Source organism: Loxodonta africana, chromosome 19 (genome assembly GCF_030014295.1).
Source record: "Loxodonta africana isolate mLoxAfr1 chromosome 19, mLoxAfr1.hap2, whole genome shotgun sequence".
Taxonomy (NCBI): Eukaryota; Metazoa; Chordata; class Mammalia; order Proboscidea; family Elephantidae; genus Loxodonta; species Loxodonta africana.
In genome coordinates this window covers 20,168,001-20,183,077 of record NC_087360.1, presented here as the reverse complement: position 1 = coordinate 20,183,077, position 15,077 = coordinate 20,168,001, and the positions used below count along the sequence as shown (strand labels likewise).

The 15,077-nt window shown below is 56.8% G+C and overlaps 1 protein-coding gene across 1 annotated transcript in view; it reads right to left on the bottom strand.

The window, feature by feature from the left end:
* The window catches only part of FAM222A (family with sequence similarity 222 member A), a 76,579-nt gene extending 64,163 nt beyond the window's left edge, over nucleotides 1-12,416 (bottom strand). Inside the window, exon 1 of the mRNA XM_003419357.3 lies at nucleotides 11,609-12,416. The gene's annotated coding sequence lies outside the window, so the exon portion shown is untranslated. The remainder of the gene's footprint in view (nucleotides 1-11,608) is intronic.
* Nucleotides 12,417-15,077: the final 2,661 nt, after the last annotated feature.

Here is a 15,077-nt window from a genome sequence, read left to right as displayed (position 1 = left end):
TGACAGTGCCCAGGTCCCACTTTCCCCTGCTACCTGCTTCGGAGGGCTGTCCCACATGTTAGGCCTTGGGGCCTTGGGCACCAGGACCCCCACACCAAACTGCCAGTTTATAAAGGTGCTGGTGAAGCCCACAGGCACAGTGATCCTGGGCTCAGACCCAAGGGAGAGAGGGAGGGGAAGGAAGGACAAAAAGTGGGACTTGGCTGGCCTGGCTCTGACGCTACAGGGCTTCGGTTTCCTCATCTGTACAATGGGCATACAAAGAACCCAACAAATACTGTCTGCTCTTCCTTGCTGTGTGACCCTGCCAAGTCCTTTCCAGGCTCTGGGCCTAACCTTCCTCACCAGTAACACAAGAGATGGGGACTTGGTCAGCTGGAGTGGCACAGACCAGGGTTTTAGCCCCACCTCTGGCCCCGTTTCAGCTGCATGACCTTGAGTGAGTCCTTTAATCTCTCTGAGCCTGGGTTTTCTTCATCTGATAATGGAGTTCATAATCTCCATAGGTTGCAGGGTGGTTTCTAGATTCCATGAGAAAGGGTGTAAAAACCCTGAGTTCCTGGCAGGCCAAAAGTCTACGTTCTGTTCCTTCTCTGGACGGTCCTCCAAATACCACATTCATGCATGCATTCATTCACACATTCATTCGTTCAGTAAACATCAAGTGCCCTGATCTGCAACCTGGGAAGACAGGAGTGAACAAAGCAAAGACCCTCCTTCAGGACATTGACAGCCTCCTGGGAGAAGAGAGGTGACAAATAGGTATAGAAGTGCTTCACATGCAGTATCCTATTGATTTCTTATCCCCATTTTACAGACAGTGAAACTCGGGCATGAAAAGGGAGAAACAAGTCTGAAGCCACCCACCTAGGATAAGGTGACGTGGGAACCAAACCCTGGAAGGTTGCTTCTAGAGGTGAGTTATCTGAAGACCCCCAGGTGAGGATGAGCCCACTCAGCCTCCAGGCAGAAGCCCCATCTGATGGCCTGAAGAGGGCCAACCACTAGCCTCTGATGGCCTTTCCGTCTTGGGTGGGGCTAACGCAGGCTGGGCACCAGGGCAGGAGACCTGGGCTGGGAGGAGGGGCATTTGAAAGGCCTGGCAGCCCCCAACCTCCTGAGGCTCCACGTCCCGGGCTAGAAACAGGAGAAGGAGACTTGCCCACTCCGCTCATTTGCACTTTTTCATGAGCACATGGAATGCCTGCTCCATGCCAAGTCCTGCCCCAGAGGTACCTCAGCCAGGTGGCTGGGGACAGCAGATGTGTACTTCCAGAGGCCCAGTGTTTTGAGAGAACCCAGTGGGTTCAGGGAAGTACCAGCAGCGTGCTCAGGCTATAGCCTTCTCTTGGCAGTTAGACCCCGACTCTGGGCAGGCCCCACAGACCCATCTCACCCTACCCCGCCTGGCCCCCCAGCTTGCCAGGCTCACCCTGCAGGAGGCCCCCAGGATGGATCCCAGCCCTGAGATTGACTCCAGCCAGAAAAACCTTGGCAACCATTTCTTTTGGAGTTGGTTTTGGGGGGTGGGGTGGAGAAAAAACAACAACAAAAAATGCTTTTTTTTTTTTCCCTTTTGCATATGGTGGCACAGATGGGCCCATGATCCATAAAAACTGTTTGCAATTAAACTCCCACTTTGCATGGCTGGGTTTGTCAGTTGTCTGAACCATGAATGTGGGGCTCCACGCTGACAGGGAGACGGGACATGGGGCAGGTGGCGCAGAGGCCCAGGAACCTACTCTGGGCTTGGGCCCCGGACTGCTGGGGTGCTACGGCAGCCATTCCAGCTCCCTCTCTGGGCATCCCCCAGCCCATGCCAGGAGCCAGAGCGTAGCCAGGCAGTTGGGGTGGGGCTTGGCAGGGCTCCCCTGCCCAGCGGGGACTTGGCCAGTGTCGGGTGCCCTGGCTGCGGAGCTAATGAGGATGGAAAGAACGAAGCTAATCATTGTTCAGCCCCTGCCAGACACTGGGGCCGGGACCCGGGAGAGCCAGGAGGGTGGCTGGGCAGTGCGAGCCCTATGGGGGTCCAACAGGCAGAATGCGATGGCAGGTTCAAGGATGAGGAGCCAGAACCTCTGGCCCGGTTGGCAGAAGGGATCTCAGGTAGTGCCAGGAAGGGCTGCCAAGGCCAGAACTGGCTCCTTCCTCATTCCCAGGGGAACTGGCCCAGCTTCCTATCCTTCGAAAGCAGCTAGGGAAACCGAGGCAGGAGCTAAGACTATTTGAAGGGCCTAGGCTGCCCCTGCCAAGCCAATGGGCTCTCTGCATTTGGGAGCCCTTTGAACAAGCTTCCAGAGAGGGGATGAGGGGTTTGTACCCCTTCCACTGCCCCAGGCTCCAAAGGCCAGCCTGCCACCCCAGCACCGCCTCAGGATACTTTCTTGTTTGGGTTAACTAATGCATCATTTGGCTTTGGACCATGCGGAGATGGCTAATAATTGCTCCCTGATGAAAAAAAAATAAGGCCCTGATGCCCCCTCCCCTCTCCCCCCTTCAAGCTGGGAAAGAAACGTCATAAAAATAGCTTGTTATCTCACCTATTGAGGCTCCTACTGAATGTTACTGCTAATTGGGTATAACATCCTTGTCTTGTTCTCTGAGAAGCTAAATCAAGAAAGCGCCACTGCTGCGAACTAATTATATCTCCGGCCTGCAGCCTGCAGCTTGTCTCTCCCTTTATTGAGTTAAAAAATGGTCACGAACCTTCATCCTTCATTCCCCCAAGCGCTGGGCCCATGCTGCCCGCCAGGAGAGGATGGTGAGGCGTGGACAGCCCAGCGGGAGGGCCTAGGAAAGATCTCCAGAATAGGCAGCAGGGAGAGGACAGTGGGGGCCCCCTCCCCCGCCACAGGTCTGGTGTTCAGCGTTTCCTGGAGAGAGGGGCTCTGGCCTCGCTCCCCCTGCAGCTGGGCCCGTGGGGAGGTCAGGGGCGAGCGTTTCAGCCAAGGACCCGGCATCTCACACAAGACTCACACTGACCCCAGGACGAGGGTAGCATGATTCCCATTTTACAGATGAGGAAACCAAGGCTCAGTGTGCGAGCCAGGATTGAGCAATGTTCAAATACACTCACCTCGGGGCCAACTCTTCGCACAGGAGTAGCCCTTGCTGCCAACCTACACTCACCCCTCAGTAGAGAGCAGTTGTCATTTATTCACACAACAAATACCTCTTGGATGCCTACCTACTGTGTGCCAGGCACTGTTCTAGGCTGAAGCTTCCAGCAGACCAGAGGCAACCCCAAGCACCGGCTTGCCTCACCCTGGGTGTGTAGAAAGGTTGAATGATTGAATGAATACACTTAGACAAGGCCAGATCACTCTTCTGTTCAAAGAGCTGCCATAGCTCCCGACTGTGGGAGGTCAAATTCCAAATGCCAAGGCCAGGCCCTGGCTCCCTCCACAGCCCCGTTCCTTCCACATTTCAGCCACATCCGGCCACACACTGGTCCCTCAACCTAAACACTCTCACCTGCCTGCTTCTGGGCCACTTCTCACGCTGGTCCCTCCATCTAGAAGGCTCCCTTTCCCAGTTCTGCCTGTCAGAGCCTACCAGCCTTAAGGCCTCAGAACCAACGACAGCTCCTCCAGAAAGGCTGCCCTGTCTATCTGCCTGCCTCCCCCACCCCTGGCCCAAGCTGTGAACTTACAGGACCTGGGTTTGAATGTCAGCTTGGCCACTCAGCAAGAGCATGACCCTAGTCTGTTTAACCTCTGAGCCTCAGTGTCCTCATTTCTAATATGGGCTAAGAATCCTTCCCTAGGGGGGCTGAGGCATGCTGCAGGTGCTCTGTAGGATGAAGAATGAGAGGGCACCCTGAAGGATCTAGCTCACAGAAGAGCTCAAGAAGTGCTATTATTATCAACCAGCCTATAGGTGTCCTGAATGTACCTAGGTGCCCAGCCCTAAGGAGGCACTGCACTGCACTGGTGGGGACATGCATCTCTCTGGTGGTGGCAGGAAGGCAACAGACCCTCATACCTAAACAGCTCTCAAGGCTGAAGAGCCACCCATCTCCTCAGAGAAGATCCCCCCCCAGAATCCCTCGCTCTGGCACCCAGGCCCTTGCCCTTACGAGAGTGACTACATGTGAACCTTTACAGAGAGGCCAGTGGAACCCCTGAGCTCACTGAGGTCAGGCATGTGACAGGCTTTCAGCTCACAGGCCCCACTGATTGATTGGTGCTGCCTACCCAGAGCCCCAGAAAGAACCCAAGGTCAGGCCTGCACTCAGCAGGGGAAGAGGGCAGCAATTGATTAGCGATGTCTGCCAAGGCCACAGCGGTGTAAGGCAAGCCAGGCTGGCCACAGACTGGCCATCCTTGACATTTTATGGAGGACTCAGCTGAGGCCGGGTTGGGGTGGAGGTGGGGGGGGGGGCGGTGTGACTTGCTCAAGGTTGTGCAAGGTTCATATAGGGAACAGCTGGCTCGGGCTTGGATCCCCTCAGCTCCAGCCCAAGGACCCTCTCAGGACAGCCCTTCCCCACCCAGCATCCTCACAGGGAAAAGCTAGTGTGGACAACAAACGGGTTCCAATGACCTTCTGTGTGGCCCTGAGGTGGTCCCTTCCCCTCACTGAGCCTCGGTTTCCTCATTTACACAATAAATATAAAAACACCCTTCACAGAGAAATGTGAAGATTAACGGACAACATTCCTCCTTCAGGGAGTCCTCCCTGGCTACCTCAGTTGAAAGTAATAGCTCCCCCCTCTGATTTCCTAGCATGCTTTGAGAGACTGGAGGCCCACAAGGGCAGGACCACGTCAGTCTTACTCCCTGCTGTGTCCCCTGCCTCCTGGTACAATCCTTGTACACTGTGAATATGGTGATCAACCCACTGTACTGTGATGGTGTGCCTGAGGCCACACCCTCAGTAGGCTCCACTTTTCAAGGCAACTGGGGCTTGTGCCCCAGTGCCTGGCAGGGAGCCAAGCATGGAGAAATGAATCTCTCTGAATGAACGGATGAATAAAGTGCAGAAATAGCAGTTCCTGTTTACTGCCCACTTGCCATCAGCTACTGCCAAACCTCAGAGCCATCCTCTAAGGTGGACTCAGCCCCTCTGACAGAGGAGAGACCTGAGTGGTGCAGATATTGGGGGGAGGGCCGAGCCCCAAATTCAGGCCTGGTGACTGCAGGCTGGGAGGCCTTGCCATTTCTCCCTCCCCTGGTGCCAAGCTTAGGCCTTGATCCTGCAGGGCGACTGCCCTGGCCTTGGCAGCATATCCTAGAGCTGGCAGCTGGTGGCTAGCCCTCTCCTCCTCCTCTGAGGGAGGCCCCCTTCCTGCAGACTCTGGGTCATTAAGTTCTGCGTCATTAAGTCTCCGTCACCAGGAGCCTGCTCACAGCCAGCCTCGGCCTCACCCCCTGACCTCCTGGGCCTTTGTCCCCTGTATCCTCTGCACAATGGCAGGGGCTCCCAGGGCCCCAAACAGCTGCTGTGGCTGGGACGCTGACCTGCTGTGGGGCCAGGAGGACAAGCCAGGCCCTGGGCCTGAGCCCTGCCCACCCAGCTCTGGGGAGCTCAGCCAAGCCCCTCCCTCCTGGCTGTCCCCAGACCTCACCAGGCACTTTGCAGACCCAAGCTCATCCCATCCACAAGCCTGTGAGAGAACTGCTATTAGCCCCTTGAACAGATGAGGAAACTGAGGCCCACAGGGGTCAAGTGACTTGTCTGAGGACACACAGGTAATGAGTGTAGGAGCCAGGATTTTGTTCCAGGCCTGTGACTCTTAATGCCCTGCAAAGGCTGCCAGTGTGACCTCAGAGGCATCCAGACCCACCCCCCCACCCGCCTGGCCCTGCAGGCATTTTTACTGGCTCGCAGCTGCCAGCGCTCTAGACGAAGTCCATGCCTGAGCTCGGCACTCAAGGCCCACACCCACCCTCCTAGTTGACCTCCCTTTTACCTCTGCCCTCTCCTCAACTCCCCTGCCCTTCCGGGTCATGCCCCTGTGTTCTCAAACTCCCTCTGTTGGTAACACCTCCATTCACTCCACACTGGGCAGATGCACCCAGGCCTCAGGGTCGAGACAAAAGCCCCCTCTGTCGAGATGTCCTCTCGGTTTCCTCACCCAGCCACCATCTCTTCCAGCCTTCCTCTCCTTCCACAGCAAAAGTTCAAACTTCAACTTAGTTGCAGACTCATCAAAAGCCCTCAAAGAGGCTACAGGCCCAGCTGATTCCTCAGAGCCTTGCCCCCTGACAGTGATCAGCACCAAGCCCTTGTCCCAACCCCAGCTGATACCCATCATTGTTGTTAGTTGCCCTCCAGTTAGTTTGGACCCATGGCAACCCCATGTGTGCAGAGCAGAACTGTGCTCCATAGGATTTTCAAGGCTGTGACTTTCTGGAAGCAAACTGCCAGGCCTTTCTTCCGAGGTGCCACTGGGTGGATTCAAACCATCAATCTTTTGACTAGTAGTCAAGCACTTAACTGCACCACCCAGGGAGCCAGCAGCTGATTCTCAGTATTTACCCAAAGAGGGTAAGAGGAGGGGAGGGGTGAGCTCCCTCTTCTCACTGTCCGGCACCCGCCCCCCCCCCCCCGCCCCCACCAAATTCCCCACACATGCAGCTCTGGCCACCAACTAGATCTCACTTCTACCACTCCCTGGCTGTGTGGACTTGGGCAGCAAGGAAACCTCCCTGTGCCCCCCGTTTCCTCCTCTGTATAGTGGGGCTAATAACCGCACCTGCATTTCTTTGGGTTATGACATAAACCCACCCCCTCATGCACCAGACCTCTAGGCTGGCGATTATCACTGCCACTGTTCATATTTCTGTCTGCTCCCACTAGAGTGGCCCGCACATAAGTTTGGGGTCGAGGGGGACCCGGCTTCCGACCACTCAAGGGCTCTGTGCCTCCATTTCCCCATCTCTAAAATGGTACTAACTCCGCCCACCAAAGTGCCAGCAAGCTCCCCATCAGTGTGATCCCGTCTTTTGTTCGCCACACGCAGTAGGAGCGCAGATATTTCTCATCTAACCAATCAATGGTCCAGGTGGAAGGAATCCATCCACTTCTCCCTCCTCCCCACCCCCAGCCCAAGCCGACTAAAATAGTCATTAGGCAGATTTCAAAAGATGTCAGTAGCTTATAATTATAGTCGACATCCTCCGGAGATAAAAGTGATTACCTTGGATGCAAATCACTTAGCAACCAATCAGGGCGGCGGGCAGCGCCCGCGGAGGTGACCGGCCAGCGGCGCAGCCCTCCTCCAGCAGCCCGCACCGCGCAGGCAGATAAAGCGCACAATAGCTCTTGACACGCAAATGGGTTAACACAATAAAGGCGGCTCCGGCCGCTGCGGGGGGAGCGCAGCAATTCCCGGCCCGCGGGAGGTAATAAAGCAGCCCTTTTGTGCGCGCCTCCGCGTTCTCACCACCGCCCCGGGCCCGGAGGACTCGCCGCCTGATTGAATTACGGTTCATGAATATGAGCCGCTTTGCTCGTTTCCTCGGGTTTGTGAGGGATCCCAAGGCGAAGAAGGCCCCCCCTGGCCGGGGCCCAGCCCCCCACCAAGGGCTCAGACGTGAGCCACGTGCACTCACCACGTGGGGTGCCCTTGGGTGTCCAGGGACCCAGTGAGCAGAGGTGGCCCCAGCGATGCAGCTGGAAGGGTGGGGGCCCTTGCCTTCCAGGCTTACCACCTTTGGCTCCAGGAGGGACTGGGAGAACGATTCAGGGCCCCCTTCCGAGGATGAGGGTAACAGTGGCCAAGGGAGCCTGAGTTTAGCAGGAGCTTGCTGTATGCCACGCCCCGCCCTGAGTATTCCTTTAGTCCCCACCTGGGTAGTGGCAGGCTATCACCAGCTCCTTCATTAGCAGATGTGGAAACTGAGGCTCAAGAGAGGCAAAGCTACTCAACCAAGATCACACAGCCCAACAAGCGCTGGGCTGGGAAGTTGGACCCAGCCCCAGCCCACTCCAGAGCCTATATATATATATATATATACTTTTTTTTTTTAGTTTCTGGTGAAAGTTTACACAAGCAAGTTAGGCTCCCATTTGACAATTTCCACACAAATTGTTCAGTGACATTAGTTACATTTATCACAATGTGTCAACATTCTCTTTGTGTTTCTGTTTGTTCCATTTCTAGTACTCTAGTTTCCCTGCCCCTTTCTTATCTTTGTTTTTGAGTAGCTTTTGAACTTTTGGTCTCATACAGATGGTTTTAAGTACAGCACCGAGCTTATAGGTAATATCCTTTATTTTGTGTATCACTCTGCTGTTTTGCTAAAAGGTGATCTCAGGGAACGGGCTTGGTTCTAGGTTTAAAGAGCACCTCAGGCCGATAGTCTTCAAGGAGTCCTCTGTTCTCTACTGTTCCAGTTTGTCTGGCTTTTTTTTTTTCCCCCTCCTTTTAATAAGAATTTGAGTTCTGCTCCACATTTTTCTCCCATTCTATCCTGGACCATCTATTATGATCTGGGTCAGAAAGGTCAGTGATGGTAGCTGGGCACCACCTAGTTCTGTTCTCAGGACAGATGAGGTTGTGGCTCGTGTAGACTTGTCTCTTTCCAGAGACCACTCTTAACCAGAAGCTGCTGCCCACCCCAGGGGAGCCTTAGCTTCCTCATCTGTAAAAGGGGGTTAAGGAGCCCAGCCCAAGTCTGGAGCAACTTTGAGGCTCAGAAAGGATGGGGGACGGTTGGTGGGCTTAGGAGGAATTAGACAAGGGAGATGGATTACTGGGGGGGGGGGGGGGCGGGGGCAGGAGTGAGAGGAAGCTAACCTTGAGAAGGAGACTGCGAGGAGAACTAAGAAGGCCCCCTGACTGGAGAAGAGTTCCAAGGTTACCGTCTCCTGCCAAGGCAGGGAGCCCTCACTGGATCCTCTCCCCAACTTAAGCCCACCCATTCTACCTAAGCCTCCAGGACACACCCATTCAGGGCTCCCATTCAGCACATCATGGGCACAAGGGCCCACTCATCCCACTGCCCAGAACATCCTTATTCCTATGCTGGCGGAGCCCCCCTTGTGCTTTTCAAGCCCCTCATGTGGCAACCCCGTGGCTGAGTCTGGAGCCCTATTTACATGCCTGCTATCCCACTGGGTTAAGCAGCCAGCTGTGTGCCCACCTGCAGTCCCTGGGAGAGCTAAGGGCAACCTCGCCTCCCATAAGCCTAGAGGGGCAGATGACAAGGAGCCTAGGGCCGCTGGGTTTCATGCCACACCTGCTTGCAGTGCTAGAGAAAGGTGACAGCAGGTGATGCGACTCTGCTCAACACTGTCCTACAGCTAAGGAGGAACCAGGATTCGAACCTGAGTTTCAGTGTGAGCAACGCATCTTGGGGCCAGATGCCCTCATATTCAATTGCCACTGACTCTTGTAGGGGCCCCTGTCCAACAAGTGGGGAGCACCTGCCCTCTACCCATGAAAGGAGGTGGGAAGACGCAGGGACTCTGGAGCCAGAGGAATTCAGGGCAGAACCTCTAAAGCTGCCTGGCTGCACACCCTTTGTTTGTCACTTCCTCTGTCAGAACCTCAGTTTCTCCTCATCTGTAAAATGGGCCACAGCACATGAGCCACCTCCAAGGAGTAACTGAGATCCTATAAAATGCCTGGCACATGCGGAGACTCTCGATAAGCTGGCACTCCCTCCTGCTTGTCGCCTGGCATGACTGCCAAGCCCAGGGAGCTGAGGGAAGGGAACAGAAGGAATTGCCCAATTCTGACAGCCTTTCCCTCTGCCTTGGCTACGGAAGTGTAAATACTCGACGGAGGGCCTCCAACTGCCTGTGTTTGTGGATCTCTGGCGCTTTGAGTTTGTTTCTAAACTGGGAAGCTTCGAGAGGCAGTGCAAACAGCTCTTCTGCCCACCTCTCCCAGTTCTCCCCCAATCTCCTGTTGCTCGTCTGTCCTTGGAAGTCTTTGTGTTTAACGACACCATTTCGGCTGGAAATATCTCCCTGCCAAGCCCCCCAAACCAGCTTCCCCAGTATTTATGGACCTGTTAAGCTAGCTGGAGAGCCTGGCAGAAACTCTGCCTGGAGAAATGCTTGCTGCAAACACAGGGGCCTGGCTTCTCATCGGGACCCCACACATACTCCCTCTGTCCTCAAACCATCCCCAAGATGCTGACCCCACACACACGCCTCTCTGCTCTCACTGTCACAGATCCCACCACCGCCTGCCGCCGAAGCAATGGCACAGTTTTCTAACCTTTTCTTAGAAATGTGATCACAGCAGTTTCACCCACATCCGACAGTGGCGGTAAGTGCTGGCAGGAACTTCAGAAGAGGCATCACAGAACCAGCAGCCGGATGCTAGCTGGAGGTTCTCTGGGCTGTGAACAAGGCCACGCTGGGGTGTCATGGGGAACGGAAGGCTGGTGCCTGACCCCCATCAAAGCTGGCCCCTAGCAGAGCCACATTTTATTCAGACCTTGGCACTGATGAGCCTGTAAGACACCTTGTCCTCCATTCACCAACGGACACCACACTGCTTGTCAAAAATCGTTTCTTCACGTCAAAGGGAGAGCGGGTGGGTCAGGAGATAGGGCTTGGCCAAGGCCCCCGCAGCTTGGGCCTCAAGGGCTGGGGGATCCCCTGGACTTGGATGACAGGCAGCAGCTCCTTTGCACCTTCCCTAGCTGGAGGTGGGGTGCTCCTGCTTCTCTAAGCAGGAGTGGCCTGTTTTAAGGCTGGGGACTCACATCTCTGGGGATCTGGGAACTTCAGCCTCCTACCCGGGTGTATGGGGGTTCAAGGGGCCTCCTCTTTACATTCCTTTTGAAAGCAGAGAGTAGCTCTGACTGGGAGTCCTGAGCTCCCAGGCACTGCCAGGCTATGCGGGCAGAGCTCTGAACACCTGTCCTTGGGGGGAGGGGCATCAGCAGGGACAGCTGGCACTGCCTTCCTCCCCCACCTTATGGGGCGCTGGGGATTTAGGTCAGAGGGCTGCAGTGGGGGGTTGGAAGGAGTCGGCCCTCACCCCTCCACCACCCAAAGGCATGCAGTCCCGGCATGGCTACCGGCCCCGCCCCCGTCAGCCTTGGGTCGAGACAAGTCGGGTAGCCACAGCAACCCGGTGACGTCAGAGGCCTGGCAGTGACGTCACGCCGGGGCCCGTACGGGGGAACCCCGTCCGGGTGAGTTTCTCTTTGGAACTCGAGGCAGGAAAGGGACCCGCTATAGTCTAGCCCCAGAGCACACATTCCTCAACTGCAGCCACCTGCATAGCCGGGACTCCACAGCCCCTCTGAGCTGATGTCCCTTGAAGATCCCGGAGGAGACTCGGGAGACCCCATCGCTGTCCCAAGCTGGACGCCCTTTTCTCCACCTTCCAAGACGCGGGATTTCCTGGGGAATTTTCAGCTGACGGAGCTGCTACTTTTGTCTAATGGCTTTAGGGGTGGGGTAACATATGCTTTCTGGCATCCGCCCCCAGGGCCCTGAGGAGACCCCAAAACGGGCACTTCCCACCTGCACACCGGCCGGCTGGCCCGTCCGGACAAGTTTTTTTGGGGGGTAAAGAGACAGGGGCACCAATGTTTCAGGATCCCCGACAGCTCAGGGCCCATTTATGTCTAATCGAGGCTGCCCCAACGCCAGGGGATGCCTCCAGCTCCGCACCCCGCCCCGCGGAACTCACCGTATCAGCCAGACCGTCGAAGGACACCTGATCTCAGCGGCGACGACGCTCCGCTCGGCAGGTCGCAGCCATGCAGGGGCGGCAGAAGCTGCCTGAGGAAGCCCCCTTTGGGGGCCGATGCCCCTCTACTGGTAGGAAGCGGCGTTATCAGAGAGGGCGATCCCGGCGCCGTCCAAAGTCGGGGGGTTTCTCTGCTTAGCGGGGGTCGCGCTCGCCCCGGACCGGGGCCGCGCGGCGGCTCAGGCGGCGCATCCTCGCCGGGCCCTGTGTTCCCCGCGTCCGGCGGGCGGCGCTGCGCCTCCCTCAGGGGCCGGGCTCAGAGCTGCAGCGGCCCGCGCCGCTCCCGGAGCGCCCTCTCCGCCCGAGTCGGAGCCGGAGGCCCCAGCCCCTATCGCCGGCCCCCGCGGCAGCTTGTCTTTGTTGCTTCCTCTTGCCCGCCAGCCCGCGGCTGACAGCCCCCTGGTTCGCCCGGGGGTGGGGGGCCGTCTCCTCCGGGATGCGAGCGCCCGCAGTGGCCCCGGCTCCTTGCCGGCGATGCACCGGGCCCCGCAGGTTGCAAAGCGCGGCAGCGAGAACGCACCGGCCCCTCCTCCTCCGGCTCCGAGCACCAGGCGTGGGGGGAGGGGATGCAGGCGAGCGGCGGCGCGGCGGCTCGGATGCTGCCCCGGGGCCTCGGCGCCGAGGAAGAACCAGTCCGGGTGGCGTAGGGCGGGCGCGAGGATGGCTCGGGGGACGGTGCACCAGGCGTGCGAGCCCGCGAACTGCAGCAGGGGCGGCGCGCGCCTGGCTCTCACGCGCCCATGGCCCGGGGCGGCGCGCGGGGGCTCCCGGGGCTGCAGCCTCGCGCTGCTGGGCGCGCGCCGGAGCCTCGCCTCAGTCCCGGGCGCCGAGCGCCGCGTCTCGCAGGCGGTGGACTCGGCTGTCCGCCTACCCCGGCCGGCGCGCGCAGCACCTCCCGGAGCAGCCGGCCCGGGTGTCCTGCCCGCTGCTCCGCTCCGGTCCGAATGACAGGCGCTAGCGCTGGCCGCCGCCTGAGCGTCTCAACCCTCTGCCCGCCCCCCGTGGCCTGGTCCAATCAGCGGCGGCCGAGAGGCGGTTACCAGGGTGACGCGGCGCCGCGTCCCGTGGGGGGCGGGGCCGGGGGCCGCCACGCGCGCTTTTCGCGGCAAAATTCAAAGGCCGGCAGGGCGGCTCTCCAACCTCCTCCCCCAAGCTGGGGCGAGGCGGGGCCTGCCTGGAGAGGACTGCAACTCCCGGCATGCAGTGCGCCAGCCCCCGGCGGGGGGACTGCGACTGAAAGGGCAAGGCATGCTGGTACTTGTAGTCCTTTTATCCGGGAGATGGAGTGGAAAAAATAGTATATTTATTGAGCACCTACTTGGGGCAAGGCACTGTGCTAAGCGCATTATCTGCACCGTTTCCTTTGATATTGGAAATCTTATGAAGAATTCGCTCAAAAATAACAAAAATAATAATGGTAGCAAACACGCAGCGTTTAGGATGTGCCGGGCGTTGTTATATCTACTTCACCTAGTCTTCACAACAACTCTGTGAGGTAGGTATTAGTATCTCCCCATTTTACGTATAAAAGGAGCCCTGATGGCCCTGCTTGGCTGCTAACAGAAAGTCATCGGTTCGAACCCACCACATGTGGAAGTCGGCTTCCATAAAGATTTACAACAGTAAACCCTGTGGGGCAGTTCTACTCTGTACAATAAGGCCCCTATGAGTCGGAATAGGTTTGGGGTTTTTTGGTATATTTTACAGATGAGTAAACTGATATGATACGTGCAATTATACTCCCCAACTGACAGAGGAAACCAAGGTTAAGAGATAAGAAGTGACACTTTGAGCATTTTGGCTCACAGCATATTTTGTGCAGTAATGGGTTTTTGGCATCATAGCTGATATCTGTGGAGCACTAAATATATACCAGGCACTGTGCTAAGCTCTTTCCAGGAGTTGTCATATGAAGTCCTGGGTATCCTCCAGTTAACAAATGGGAAGACTCAGGCAGAGTCAGATGGACCCCAAGTCTAAATGTGAATCCATCCAACTATACTACACCTCGCCGTTTACTTTCTGAGCAACTTCATAGGTTCTCATTTGGTCTCCCTGAGAGTCCACGGATGGCCTGTTTAACAGTTCCATTTCCCAGGTGCAGAAGCTGAGTCCTGGGAGGAGCAGTTCTCTCAGTTGCCATGCATCCATCACACAGCAAGGCCAGAAGCCAGTTTTCCAGGGAAGGACCACAGGATCCCACAGAAGTATCAAGCAGTAGCTAGTGTCGCTCCTCAGGCTGTGTGCCCACAGGGCCCCTGGAGTCCCATGGAATCTGGGTAGGATTCCAGCCCTGCCTTGCTAACTGTTGGCCTTGGCCATTTACCTCTTGGGCTCTGTGCCTCAGTTTCTTTCATCTGTGAAATGGGATAATTCCTACCTTATGGGACTGTTGTGAGGGTGAAGGGAATTACTGCATGTAAAGTGCCCAGAATGCGGAAGGCTTTGAAGATCCTGGTGAATGTGTCCAGTAGGATGGACTGATTATAGCCAGGGCCCTAGCCTACTTCCCGGAGCCTACCCCCTCCTCACCGGGAGCCTGAGAGGGGTGCCCACGGGGGGCTCCAGGGCAGGCCCGAGTAGGCCACCTGCCACCTAATCTAGGGCAGGACCTGGCCCTGTTTTAGGACGCCAAGCGGCCCCCACGCGTGCCTTGCCTGTAGCTGCGGGCCCTCCGTGCCCTGTTCTATTTCTCCCAGGCCACCCCCTGGGAGTTGGGGAGTTGGGGTGGGGGTGGGGATTTACCTGGAAATGCGATCCGGCCTCCAGCTGCTTTCGCTCTAGGCCAGCTGCCAGAACTGCCAGTGACGTCAGAGCCGGTTGCTGAGGGGACGCACCCGGTGGACGCAACATGGACAGGTGGAGAGAACTCGTGGCCAGACTAAAGCCCTGGGCTGGGGGAGGGACAGCGACAACCAAAACCCTGGGAAGGCAGAGAGAGAGCGTGGAGGGCAGAAGGAGGCAGCCGGTCACACCACAGTCTTTCTGAAGTTTGGGAAATTTTCCATTGTAGGTCACCGTGACTTGAGGGCCTACTACGTGCCGGGCACCTGCTCAGTGCTATTTGTATTGCTTATTTCTGTCTCAGTTTACTCTCACAGCACCCTTGGCAGGTGCTATAATTATTATCCGCATTTTACAGCTGAGGAAACTGCGGCTACCAGAGGCCAGGGGACTTGCCCAAGGTTACACAATGCCAGAGGTGGGTCCCAAATGCCAGAGCCCCTGACTTTGATGACAGGGCCCTTAGCCGGCTACTAATTAGCTGTGTGTGACTTTAAGGGCAAGTTTCTTCTCTTCTCTGGACCTCAGTTTCCTCATCTGTAAAATGGAGGGTGGAGCCTAGGCCCTATTCCAGCCTACCAATCAGAATCTCTGAAGGTGGGTTTGGAGGGCAGTAGTAGCCAAA